This window comes from Engystomops pustulosus, unplaced genomic scaffold (genome assembly GCF_040894005.1).
Source record: "Engystomops pustulosus unplaced genomic scaffold, aEngPut4.maternal MAT_SCAFFOLD_200, whole genome shotgun sequence".
Classification (NCBI taxonomy): Eukaryota; Metazoa; Chordata; class Amphibia; order Anura; family Leptodactylidae; genus Engystomops; species Engystomops pustulosus.
Genome location: NW_027285080.1, coordinates 183,937 through 193,511, shown reverse-complemented (window position 1 = coordinate 193,511; position 9,575 = coordinate 183,937). Strand labels below are relative to the sequence as shown.

The 9,575-nt window shown below is 45.3% G+C and overlaps 46 pseudogenes; all 46 read left to right on the top strand.

The window, feature by feature from the left end:
* Positions 1-22: 22 nt before the first annotated feature.
* LOC140108978 (5S ribosomal RNA) lies at positions 23-141 on the top strand (annotated as a pseudogene).
* Positions 142-211: 70 nt separating this feature from the next.
* LOC140109373 (5S ribosomal RNA) lies at positions 212-330 on the top strand (annotated as a pseudogene).
* A 70-nt stretch (positions 331-400) lies between these two features.
* LOC140109467 (5S ribosomal RNA) lies at positions 401-519 on the top strand (annotated as a pseudogene).
* Positions 520-589: 70 nt separating this feature from the next.
* LOC140108999 (5S ribosomal RNA) lies at positions 590-708 on the top strand (annotated as a pseudogene).
* A 70-nt stretch (positions 709-778) lies between these two features.
* On the top strand, positions 779-897 carry LOC140109315 (5S ribosomal RNA; annotated as a pseudogene).
* Positions 898-967: 70 nt separating this feature from the next.
* Positions 968-1,086, top strand: LOC140109042 (5S ribosomal RNA; annotated as a pseudogene).
* Positions 1,087-1,156: 70 nt separating this feature from the next.
* LOC140109273 (5S ribosomal RNA) lies at positions 1,157-1,275 on the top strand (annotated as a pseudogene).
* Positions 1,276-1,345: 70 nt separating this feature from the next.
* LOC140109136 (5S ribosomal RNA) lies at positions 1,346-1,464 on the top strand (annotated as a pseudogene).
* A 70-nt stretch (positions 1,465-1,534) lies between these two features.
* On the top strand, positions 1,535-1,653 carry LOC140109335 (5S ribosomal RNA; annotated as a pseudogene).
* Positions 1,654-1,723: 70 nt separating this feature from the next.
* On the top strand, positions 1,724-1,842 carry LOC140109285 (5S ribosomal RNA; annotated as a pseudogene).
* A 70-nt stretch (positions 1,843-1,912) lies between these two features.
* Positions 1,913-2,031, top strand: LOC140109314 (5S ribosomal RNA; annotated as a pseudogene).
* A 70-nt stretch (positions 2,032-2,101) lies between these two features.
* LOC140109041 (5S ribosomal RNA) lies at positions 2,102-2,220 on the top strand (annotated as a pseudogene).
* Positions 2,221-2,290: 70 nt separating this feature from the next.
* Positions 2,291-2,409, top strand: LOC140109271 (5S ribosomal RNA; annotated as a pseudogene).
* A 70-nt stretch (positions 2,410-2,479) lies between these two features.
* LOC140109381 (5S ribosomal RNA) lies at positions 2,480-2,598 on the top strand (annotated as a pseudogene).
* Positions 2,599-2,668: 70 nt separating this feature from the next.
* On the top strand, positions 2,669-2,787 carry LOC140109040 (5S ribosomal RNA; annotated as a pseudogene).
* A 70-nt stretch (positions 2,788-2,857) lies between these two features.
* LOC140109270 (5S ribosomal RNA) lies at positions 2,858-2,976 on the top strand (annotated as a pseudogene).
* Positions 2,977-3,046: 70 nt separating this feature from the next.
* On the top strand, positions 3,047-3,165 carry LOC140109466 (5S ribosomal RNA; annotated as a pseudogene).
* A 70-nt stretch (positions 3,166-3,235) lies between these two features.
* On the top strand, positions 3,236-3,354 carry LOC140108998 (5S ribosomal RNA; annotated as a pseudogene).
* Positions 3,355-3,424: 70 nt separating this feature from the next.
* On the top strand, positions 3,425-3,543 carry LOC140109222 (5S ribosomal RNA; annotated as a pseudogene).
* A 69-nt stretch (positions 3,544-3,612) lies between these two features.
* Positions 3,613-3,731, top strand: LOC140109186 (5S ribosomal RNA; annotated as a pseudogene).
* Positions 3,732-3,801: 70 nt separating this feature from the next.
* Positions 3,802-3,920, top strand: LOC140109256 (5S ribosomal RNA; annotated as a pseudogene).
* Positions 3,921-3,990: 70 nt separating this feature from the next.
* On the top strand, positions 3,991-4,109 carry LOC140109212 (5S ribosomal RNA; annotated as a pseudogene).
* A 70-nt stretch (positions 4,110-4,179) lies between these two features.
* LOC140109029 (5S ribosomal RNA) lies at positions 4,180-4,298 on the top strand (annotated as a pseudogene).
* A 251-nt stretch (positions 4,299-4,549) lies between these two features.
* Positions 4,550-4,668, top strand: LOC140108935 (5S ribosomal RNA; annotated as a pseudogene).
* A 70-nt stretch (positions 4,669-4,738) lies between these two features.
* LOC140109129 (5S ribosomal RNA) lies at positions 4,739-4,857 on the top strand (annotated as a pseudogene).
* A 251-nt stretch (positions 4,858-5,108) lies between these two features.
* On the top strand, positions 5,109-5,227 carry LOC140109108 (5S ribosomal RNA; annotated as a pseudogene).
* Positions 5,228-5,486: 259 nt separating this feature from the next.
* LOC140109415 (5S ribosomal RNA) lies at positions 5,487-5,605 on the top strand (annotated as a pseudogene).
* Positions 5,606-5,675: 70 nt separating this feature from the next.
* LOC140109221 (5S ribosomal RNA) lies at positions 5,676-5,794 on the top strand (annotated as a pseudogene).
* A 69-nt stretch (positions 5,795-5,863) lies between these two features.
* Positions 5,864-5,982, top strand: LOC140109185 (5S ribosomal RNA; annotated as a pseudogene).
* Positions 5,983-6,052: 70 nt separating this feature from the next.
* On the top strand, positions 6,053-6,171 carry LOC140108997 (5S ribosomal RNA; annotated as a pseudogene).
* A 70-nt stretch (positions 6,172-6,241) lies between these two features.
* Positions 6,242-6,360, top strand: LOC140109028 (5S ribosomal RNA; annotated as a pseudogene).
* A 251-nt stretch (positions 6,361-6,611) lies between these two features.
* LOC140108934 (5S ribosomal RNA) lies at positions 6,612-6,730 on the top strand (annotated as a pseudogene).
* A 70-nt stretch (positions 6,731-6,800) lies between these two features.
* On the top strand, positions 6,801-6,919 carry LOC140109128 (5S ribosomal RNA; annotated as a pseudogene).
* Positions 6,920-7,170: 251 nt separating this feature from the next.
* LOC140109283 (5S ribosomal RNA) lies at positions 7,171-7,289 on the top strand (annotated as a pseudogene).
* A 70-nt stretch (positions 7,290-7,359) lies between these two features.
* On the top strand, positions 7,360-7,478 carry LOC140109268 (5S ribosomal RNA; annotated as a pseudogene).
* Positions 7,479-7,548: 70 nt separating this feature from the next.
* Positions 7,549-7,667, top strand: LOC140109465 (5S ribosomal RNA; annotated as a pseudogene).
* A 70-nt stretch (positions 7,668-7,737) lies between these two features.
* Positions 7,738-7,856, top strand: LOC140108996 (5S ribosomal RNA; annotated as a pseudogene).
* A 70-nt stretch (positions 7,857-7,926) lies between these two features.
* Positions 7,927-8,045, top strand: LOC140109312 (5S ribosomal RNA; annotated as a pseudogene).
* A 70-nt stretch (positions 8,046-8,115) lies between these two features.
* Positions 8,116-8,234, top strand: LOC140109038 (5S ribosomal RNA; annotated as a pseudogene).
* Positions 8,235-8,304: 70 nt separating this feature from the next.
* LOC140109267 (5S ribosomal RNA) lies at positions 8,305-8,423 on the top strand (annotated as a pseudogene).
* Positions 8,424-8,493: 70 nt separating this feature from the next.
* On the top strand, positions 8,494-8,612 carry LOC140109135 (5S ribosomal RNA; annotated as a pseudogene).
* A 70-nt stretch (positions 8,613-8,682) lies between these two features.
* Positions 8,683-8,801, top strand: LOC140109333 (5S ribosomal RNA; annotated as a pseudogene).
* A 70-nt stretch (positions 8,802-8,871) lies between these two features.
* Positions 8,872-8,990, top strand: LOC140109282 (5S ribosomal RNA; annotated as a pseudogene).
* A 70-nt stretch (positions 8,991-9,060) lies between these two features.
* Positions 9,061-9,179, top strand: LOC140109311 (5S ribosomal RNA; annotated as a pseudogene).
* Positions 9,180-9,249: 70 nt separating this feature from the next.
* On the top strand, positions 9,250-9,368 carry LOC140109036 (5S ribosomal RNA; annotated as a pseudogene).
* Positions 9,369-9,438: 70 nt separating this feature from the next.
* On the top strand, positions 9,439-9,557 carry LOC140109266 (5S ribosomal RNA; annotated as a pseudogene).
* The last annotated feature ends 18 nt before the right edge of the window (positions 9,558-9,575 follow it).

The following is a 9,575-nucleotide window of genomic DNA, read 5'->3' as shown; positions in this document are numbered from 1 at the left end:
AGGTTCAAATTGAACAGCTGCTGTCAACGGCCATTCTAAGCTGAATGTGCCTGCTCTCGTCAGATCGCAGCAGCAATGCAGCTTAAGGCTTGGCAAGTACCAGTATGGGAGACTGGCTGGGAATCCCAAGTTCCGTTGACCTTTTTGAACCTGAAAATTGTGTTAGTTTCTCTATGAGATAGTAAAAGAAGGTTCAAATTGAAAAGCTGCTGTCAATGGCCATTCTAAGCTGAATGTGCGTGCTCTCGTCAGATCGCAGCAGCAATGCAGCTTAAGGCTTGGCAAGTACCAGTATGGGAGACTGGCTGGGAATCCCAAGTTCTGTTGACCTTTTTGAACCTGAAAATTGTGTTAGTTTCTCTATGAGATAGTAAAAGAAGGTTCAAATTGAACAGCTGCTGTCAACGGCCATTCTAAGCTGAATGTGCGTGCTCTCGTCAGATCGCAGCAGCATTGCAGCTTAAGGCTTGGCAAGTACCAGCATGGGAGACTGGCTGGGAATCCCAAGTTCCGTTGACCTTTTTGAACCTGAAAATTGTGTTAGTTTCTCTATGAGATAGTAAAAGAAGGTTCAAACTGAACAGCTGCTGTCAACGGCCATTCTAAGCTGAATGTGCCTGCTCTCGTCAGATCGCAGCAGCAATGCAGCTTAAGGCTTGGCAAGTACCAGCATGGGAGACTGGCTGGGAATCCCAAGTTCCGTTGACCTTTTTGAACCTGAAAATTGTGTTAGTTTCTCTATGAGATAGTAAAAGAAGGTTCAAATTGAACAGCTGCTGTCAACGGCCATTCTAAGCTGAATGTGCCTGCTCTCGTCAGATCGCAGCAGCAATGCAGCTTAAGGCTTGGCAAGTACCAGCATGGGAGACTGGCTGGAAATCCCAAGTTCTGTTGACCTTTTTGAACCTGAAAATTGTGTTAGTTTTTCTATGAGATAGTAAAAGAAGGTTCAAATTGAACAGCTGCTGTCAACGGCCATTCTAAGCTGAATGTGCCTGCTCTCGTCAGATCGCAGCAGCAATGCAGCTTAAGGCTTGGCAAGTACCAGTATGGGAGACTGGCTGGGAATCCCAAGTTCTGTTGACCTTTTTGAACCTGAAAATTGTGTTAGTTTCTCTATGAGATAGTAAAAGAAGGTTCAAATTGAAAAGCTGCTGTCAACGGCCATTCTAAGCTGAATGTGCGTGCTCTCGTCAGATCGCAGCAGCAATGCAGCTTAAGGCTTGGCAAGTACCAGTATGGGAGACTGGCTGGGAATCCCAAGTTCTGTTGACCTTTTTGAACCTGAAAATTGTGTTAGTTTCTCTATGAGATAGTAAAAGAAGGTTCAAATTGAACAGCTGCTGTCAATGGCCATTCTAAGCTGAATGTGCCTGCTCTCGTCAGATCGCAGCAGCAATGCAGCTTAAGGCTTGGCAAGTACCAGCATGGGAGACTGGCTGGGAATCCCAAGTTCCGTTGACCTTTTTGAACCTGAAAATTGTTAGTTTCTCTGTCAAAGATGGTAAAAGAAGGTTCAAACTGAACAGCTGCTGTCAACGGCCATTCTAAGCTGAATGTGCCTGCTCTCGTCAGATCGCTGCAGCAATGCAGTTTAAGGCTTGGCAAGTACCAGCATGGGAGACTGGCTGGGAATCCCAAGTTCCGTTGACCTTTTTGAACCTGAAAATTGTGTTAGTTTCTCTATGAGATAGTAAAAGAAGGTTCAAATTGAACAGCTGCTGTCAACAGCCATTCTAAGCTGAATGTGCCTGCTCTCGTCAGATCGCAGCAGCAATGCAGCTTAAGGCTTGGCAAGTACCAGCATGGGAGACTGGCTGGGAATCCCAAGTTCCGTTGACCTTTTTGAACCTGAAAATTGTGTTAGTTTCTCTATGAGATAGTAAAAGAAGGTTCAAATTGAACAGCTGCTGTCAACGGCCATTCTAAGCTGAATGTGCCTGCTCTCGTCAGATCGCAGCAGCAATGCAGCTTAAGGCTTGGCAAGTACCAGCATGGGAGACTGGCTGGAAATCCCAAGTTCTGTTGACCTTTTTGAACCTGAAAATTGTGTTAGTTTTTCTATGAGATAGTAAAAGAAGGTTCAAATTGAACAGCTGCTGTCAACGGCCATTCTAAGCTGAATGTGCCTGCTCTCGTCAGATCGCAGCAGCAATGCAGCTTAAGGCTTGGCAAGTACCAGTATGGGAGACTGGCTGGGAATCCCAAGTTCTGTTGACCTTTTTGAACCTGAAAATTGTGTTAGTTTCTCTATGAGATAGTAAAAGAAGGTTCAAATTGAAAAGCTGCTGTCAACGGCCATTCTAAGCTGAATGTGCGTGCTCTCGTCAGATCGCAGCAGCAATGCAGCTTAAGGCTTGGCAAGTACCAGTATGGGAGACTGGCTGGGAATCCCAAGTTCTGTTGACCTTTTTGAACCTGAAAATTGTGTTAGTTTCTCTATGAGATAGTAAAAGAAGGTTCAAATTGAACAGCTGCTGTCAATGGCCATTCTAAGCTGAATGTGCCTGCTCTCGTCAGATCGCAGCAGCAATGCAGCTTAAGGCTTGGCAAGTACCAGCATGGGAGACTGGCTGGAAATCCCAAGTTCTGTTGACCTTTTTGAACCTGAAAATTGTGTTAGTTTTTCTATGAGATAGTAAAAGAAGGTTCAAATTGAACAGCTGCTGTCAACGGCCATTCTAAGCTGAATGTGCCTGCTCTCGTCAGATCGCAGCAGCAATGCAGCTTAAGGCTTGGCAAGTACCAGTATGGGAGACTGGCTGGGAATCCCAAGTTCTGTTGACCTTTTTGAACCTGAAAATTGTGTTAGTTTCTCTATGAGATAGTAAAAGAAGGTTCAAATTGAAAAGCTGCTGTCAACGGCCATTCTAAGCTGAATGTGCGTGCTCTCGTCAGATCGCAGCAGCAATGCAGCTTAAGGCTTGGCAAGTACCAGTATGGGAGACTGGCTGGGAATCCCAAGTTCTGTTGACCTTTTTGAACCTGAAAATTGTGTTAGTTTCTCTATGAGATAGTAAAAGAAGGTTCAAATTGAACAGCTGCTGTCAACGGCCATTCTAAGCTGAATGTGCGTGCTCTCGTCAGATCGCAGCAGCATTGCAGCTTAAGGCTTGGCAAGTACCAGCATGGGAGACTGGCTGGGAATCCCAAGTTCCGTTGACCTTTTTGAACCTGAAAATTGTGTTAGTTTCTCTATGAGATAGTAAAAGAAGGTTCAAACTGAACAGCTGCTGTCAACGGCCATTCTAAGCTGAATGTGCCTGCTCTCGTCAGATCGCAGCAGCAATGCAGCTTAAGGCTTGGCAAGTACCAGCATGGGAGACTGGCTGGGAATCCCAAGTTCCGTTGACCTTTTTGAACCTGAAAATTGGGTTAGTTTCTCTATGAGATAGTAAAAGAAGGTTCAAACTGAACAGCTGCTGTCAACGGCCATTCTAAGCTGAATGTGCCTGCTCTCGTCAGATCGCAGCAGCAATGCAGCTTAAGGCTTGGCAAGTACCAGCATGGGAGACTGGCTGGGAATCCCAAGTTCCGTTGATATTTTTAACCTGAAAATTGTGTTAGTTTCTCTATGAGATAGTAAAAGAAGGTTCAAACTGAACAGCTGCTGTCAACGGCCATTCTAAGCTGAATGTGCCTGCTCTCGTCAGATCGCAGCATCAATGCAGCTTAAGGCTTGGCAAGTACCAGCATGGGAGACTGGCTGGGAATCCCAAGTTCCGTTGACCTTTTTGAACCTGAAAATTGTGTTAGTTTCTCTATGAGATAGTAAAAGAAGGTTCAAATTGAACAGCTGCTGTCAACGGCCATTCTAAGCTGAATGTGCCTGCTCTCGTCAGATCGCAGCAGCAATGCAGCTTAAGGCTTGGCAAGTACCAGCATGGGAGACTGGCTGGGAATCCCAAGTTCCGTTGAGCTTTTTGAACCTGAAAATTGTGTTAGTTTCTCTATGAGATAGTAAAAGAAAGTAGAAATTAGGCAGCTGCTGTCATCGGCCATTCTAAGCTGAATGTGCCTGCTCTCGTCAGATCGCAGCAGCAATGCAGCTTAAGGCTTGGCAAGTACCAGCATGGGAGACTGGCTGGGAATCCCAAGTTCCGTTGACCTTTTTGAACCTGAAAATTGTTAGTTTCTCTGTCAAAGATGGTAAAAGAAGGTTCAAATTGAACAGCTGCTGTCAACGGCCATTCTAAGCTGAATGTGCCTGCTCTCGTTAGATCGCAGCAGCAATGCAGCTTAAGGCTTGGCAAGTACCAGCATAGGAGACTGGCTGGGAATCCCAAGTTCTGTTGACCTTTTTGAACCTGAAAATTGTGTTAGTTTTTCTATGAGATAGTAAAAGAAGGTTCAAATTGAACAGCTGCTGTCAACGGCCATTCTAAGCTGAATGTGCCTGCTCTCGTCAGATCGCAGCAGCTTAAGGCTTGGCAAGTACCAGCATGGGAGACTGGCTGGGAATCCCAAGTTCCGTTGACCTTTTTGAACCTGAAAATTGTGTTAGTTTCTCTATGAGATAGTAAAAGAAGGTTCAAATTGAACAGCTGCTATCAACGGCCATTCTAAGCTGAATGTGCCTGCTCTCGTCAGTTCGCAGCAGCAATGCAGCTTAAGGCTTGGCAAGTACCAGCATGGGAGACTGGCTGGGAATCCTAAGTTCCGTTGACCTTTTTGAACCTGAAAATTGTTAGTTTCTCTGTCAAAGATGGTAAAAGAAGGTTCAAATTGAACAGCTGCTGTCAACGGCCATTCTAAGCTGAATGTGCCTGCTCTCGTCAGATCGCAGCAGCAATGCAGCTTAAGGCTTGGCCAGTACCAGCATGGGAGACTGGCTGGGAATCCCAAGTTCTGTTGACCTTTTTGAACCTGAAAATTGTGTTAGTTTTTCTATGAGATAGTAAAAGAAGGTTCAAATTGAACAGCTGCTGTCAACGGCCATTCTAAGCTGAATGTGCCTGCTCTCGTCAGATCGCAGCAGCTTAAGGCTTGGCAAGTACCAGCATGGGAGACTGGCTGGGAATCCCAAGTTCTGTTGACCTTTTTGAACCTGAAAATTGTGTTAGTTTTTCTATGAGATAGTAAAAGAAGGTTCAAATTGAACAGCTGCTGTCAACAGCCATTCTAAGCTGAATGTGCCTGCTCTCGTCAGATCGCAGCAGCAATGCAGCTTAAGGCTTGGCAAGTACCAGCATGGGAGACTGGCTGGGAATCCCAAGTTCTGTTGACCTTTTTGAACCTGAAAATTGTGTTAGTTTCTCTATGAGATAGTAAAAGAAGGTTCAAATTGAACAGCTGCTGTCAACAGCCATTCTAAGCTGAATGTGCCTGCTCTCGTCAGTTCGCAGCAGCAATGCAGCTTAAGGCTTGGCAAGTACCAGCATGGGAGACTGGCTGGGAATCCCAAGTTCCGATGACCTTTTTGAACCTGAAAATTGTGTTAGTTTCTCTATGAGATAGTAAAAGAAGGTTCAAATTGAACAGCTGCTGTTAACGGCCATTCTAAGCTGAATGTGCCTGCTCTCGTCAGATTGCAGCAGCAATGCAGCTTAAGGCTTGGCAAGTACCAGCATGGGAGACTGGCAGGGAATCCCAAGTTCCGTTGACCTTTTTGAACCTGAAAATTGTTAGTTTCTCTGTCAAAGATGGTAAAAGAAGGTTCAAATTGAACAGCTGCTGTCAACGGCCATTCTAAGCTGAATGTGCCTGCTCTCGTCAGATCGCAGCAGCAATGCAGCTTAAGGCTTGGCAAGTACCAGCATGGGAGACTGGCTGGGAATCCCAAGTTCCGTTGATATTTTTAACATGAAAATTGTGTTAGTTTCTCTATGAGATAGTAAAAGAAGGTTCAAACTGAACAGCTGCTGTCAACGGCCATTCTAAGCTGAATGTGCCTGCTCTCGTCAGATCGCAGCATCAATGCAGCTTAAGGCTTGGCAAGTACCAGCATGGGAGACTGGCTGGGAATCCCAAGTTCCGTTGACCTTTTTGAACCTGAAAATTGTGTTAGTTTCTCTATGAGATAGTAAAAGAAGGTTCAAATTGAACAGCTGCTGTCAACGGCCATTCTAAGCTGAATGTGCCTGCTCTCGTCAGATCGCAGCAGCAATGCAGCTTAAGGCTTGGCAAGTACCAGCATGGGAGACTGGCTGGGAATCCCAAGTTCCGTTGACCTTTTTGAACCTGAAAATTGTTAGTTTCTCTGTCAAAGATGGTAAAAGAAGGTTCAAATTGAACAGCTGCTGTCAACGGCCATTCTAAGCTGAATGTGCCTGCTCTCGTTAGATCGCAGCAGCAATGCAGCTTAAGGCTTGGCAAGTACCAGCATAGGAGACTGGCTGGGAATCCCAAGTTCTGTTGACCTTTTTGAACCTGAAAATTGTGTTAGTTTTTCTATGAGATAGTAAAAGAAGGTTCAAATTGAACAGCTGCTGTCAACGGCCATTCTAAGCTGAATGTGCCTGCTCTCGTCAGATCGCAGCAGCTTAAGGCTTGGCAAGTACCAGCATGGGAGACTGGCTGGGAATCCCAAGTTCCGTTGACCTTTTTGAACCTGAAAATTGTGTTAGTTTCTCTATGAGATAGTAAAAGAAGGTTCAAATTGAACAGCTGCTATCAACGGCCATTCTAAGCTGAATGTGCCTGCTCTCGTCAGTTCGCAGCAGCAATGCAGCTTAAGGCTTGGCAAGTACCAGCATGGGAGACTGGCTGGGAATCCTAAGTTCCGTTGACCTTTTTGAACCTGAAAATTGTTAGTTTCTCTGTCAAAGATGGTAAAAGAAGGTTCAAATTGAACAGCTGCTGTCAACGGCCATTCTAAGCTGAATGTGCCTGCTCTCGTCAGATCGCAGCAGCAATGCAGCTTAAGGCTTGGCCAGTACCAGCATGGGAGACTGGCTGGGAATCCCAAGTTCTGTTGACCTTTTTGAACCTGAAAATTGTGTTAGTTTTTCTATGAGATAGTAAAAGAAGGTTCAAATTGAACAGCTGCTGTCAACGGCCATTCTAAGCTGAATGTGCCTGCTCTCGTCAGATCGCAGCAGCTTAAGGCTTGGCAAGTACCAGCATGGGAGACTGGCTGGGAATCCCAAGTTCTGTTGACCTTTTTGAACCTGAAAATTGTGTTAGTTTTTCTATGAGATAGTAAAAGAAGGTTCAAATTGAACAGCTGCTGTCAACAGCCATTCTAAGCTGAATGTGCCTGCTCTCGTCAGATCGCAGCAGCAATGCAGCTTAAGGCTTGGCAAGTACCAGCATGGGAGACTGGCTGGGAATCCCAAGTTCCGTTGACCTTTTTGAACCTGAAAATTGTGTTAGTTTCTCTATGAGATAGTAAAAGAAGGTTCAAATTGAAAAGCTGCTGTCAACGGCCATTCTAAGCTGAATGTGCGTGCTCTCGTCAGATCGCAGCAGCAATGCAGCTTAAGGCTTGGCAAGTACCAGTATGGGAGACTGGCTGGGAATCCCAAGTTCTGTTGACCTTTTTGAACCTGAAAATTGTGTTAGTTTCTCTATGAGATAGTAAAAGAAGGTTCAAATTGAACAGCTGCTGTCAACGGCCATTCTAAGCTGAATGTGCGTGCTCTCGTCAGATCGCAGCAGCATTGCAGCTTAAGGCTTGGCAAGTACCAGCATGGGAGACTGGCTGGGAATCCCAAGTTCCGTTGACCTTTTTGAACCTGAAAATTGTGTTAGTTTCTCTATGAGATAGTAAAAGAAGGTTCAAACTGAACAGCTGCTGTCAACGGCCATTCTAAGCTGAATGTGCCTGCTCTCGTCAGATCGCAGCAGCAATGCAGCTTAAGGCTTGGCAAGTACCAGCATGGGAGACTGGCTGGGAATCCCAAGTTCCGTTGACCTTTTTGAACCTGAAAATTGTGTTAGTTTCTCTATGAGATAGTAAAAGAAGGTTCAAATTGAACAGCTGCTGTCAACGGCCATTCTAAGCTGAATGTGCCTGCTCTCGTCAGATCGCAGCAGCAATGCAGCTTAAGGCTTGGCAAGTACCAGCATGGGAGACTGGCTGGAAATCCCAAGTTCTGTTGACCTTTTTGAACCTGAAAATTGTGTTAGTTTTTCTATGAGATAGTAAAAGAAGGTTCAAATTGAACAGCTGCTGTCAACGGCCATTCTAAGCTGAATGTGCCTGCTCTCGTCAGATCGCAGCAGCAATGCAGCTTAAGGCTTGGCAAGTACCAGTATGGGAGACTGGCTGGGAATCCCAAGTTCTGTTGACCTTTTTGAACCTGAAAATTGTGTTAGTTTCTCTATGAGATAGTAAAAGAAGGTTCAAATTGAAAAGCTGCTGTCAACGGCCATTCTAAGCTGAATGTGCGTGCTCTCGTCAGATCGCAGCAGCAATGCAGCTTAAGGCTTGGCAAGTACCAGTATGGGAGACTGGCTGGGAATCCCAAGTTCTGTTGACCTTTTTGAACCTGAAAATTGTGTTAGTTTCTCTATGAGATAGTAAAAGAAGGTTCAAATTGAACAGCTGCTGTCAATGGCCATTCTAAGCTGAATGTGCCTGCTCTCGTCAGATCGCAGCAGCAATGCAGCTTAAGGCTTGGCAAGTACCAGCATGGGAGACTGGCTGGGAATCCCAAGTTCCGTTGACCTTTTTGAACCTGAAAATTGTTAGTTTCTCTGTCAAAGATGGTAAAAGAAGGTTCAAACTGAACAGCTGCTGTCAACGGCCATTCTAAGCTGAATGTGCCTGCTCTCGTCAGATCGCTGCAGCAATGCAGTTTAAGGCTTGGCAAGTACCAGCATGGGAGACTGGCTGGGAATCCCAAGTTCCGTTGACCTTTTTGAACCTGAAAATTGTGTTAGTTTCTCTATGAGATAGTAAAAGAAGGTTCAAATTGAACAGCTGCTGTCAACAGCCATTCTAAGCTGAATGTGCCTGCTCTCGTCAGATCGCAGCAGCAATGCAGCTTAAGGCTTGGCAAGTACCAGCATGGGAGACTGGCTGGGAATCCCAAGTTCCGTTGACCTTTTTGAACCTGAAAATTGTGTTAGTTTCTCTATGAGATAGTAAAAGAAGGTTCAAATTGAACAGCTGCTGTCAACGGCCATTCTAAGCTGAATGTGCCTGCTCTCGTCAGATCGCAGCAGCAATGCAGCTTAAGGCTTGGCAAGTACCAGCATGGGAGACTGGCTGGAAATCCCAAGTTCTGTTGACCTTTTTGAACCTGAAAATTGTGTTAGTTTTTCTATGAGATAGTAAAAGAAGGTTCAAATTGAACAGCTGCTGTCAACGGCCATTCTAAGCTGAATGTGCCTGCTCTCGTCAGATCGCAGCAGCAATGCAGCTTAAGGCTTGGCAAGTACCAGTATGGGAGACTGGCTGGGAATCCCAAGTTCTGTTGACCTTTTTGAACCTGAAAATTGTGTTAGTTTCTCTATGAGATAGTAAAAGAAGGTTCAAATTGAAAAGCTGCTGTCAACGGCCATTCTAAGCTGAATGTGCGTGCTCTCGTCAGATCGCAGCAGCAATGCAGCTTAAGGCTTGGCAAGTACCAGTATGGGAGACTGGCTGGGAATCCCAAGTTCTGTTGACCTTTTTGAACCTGAAAATT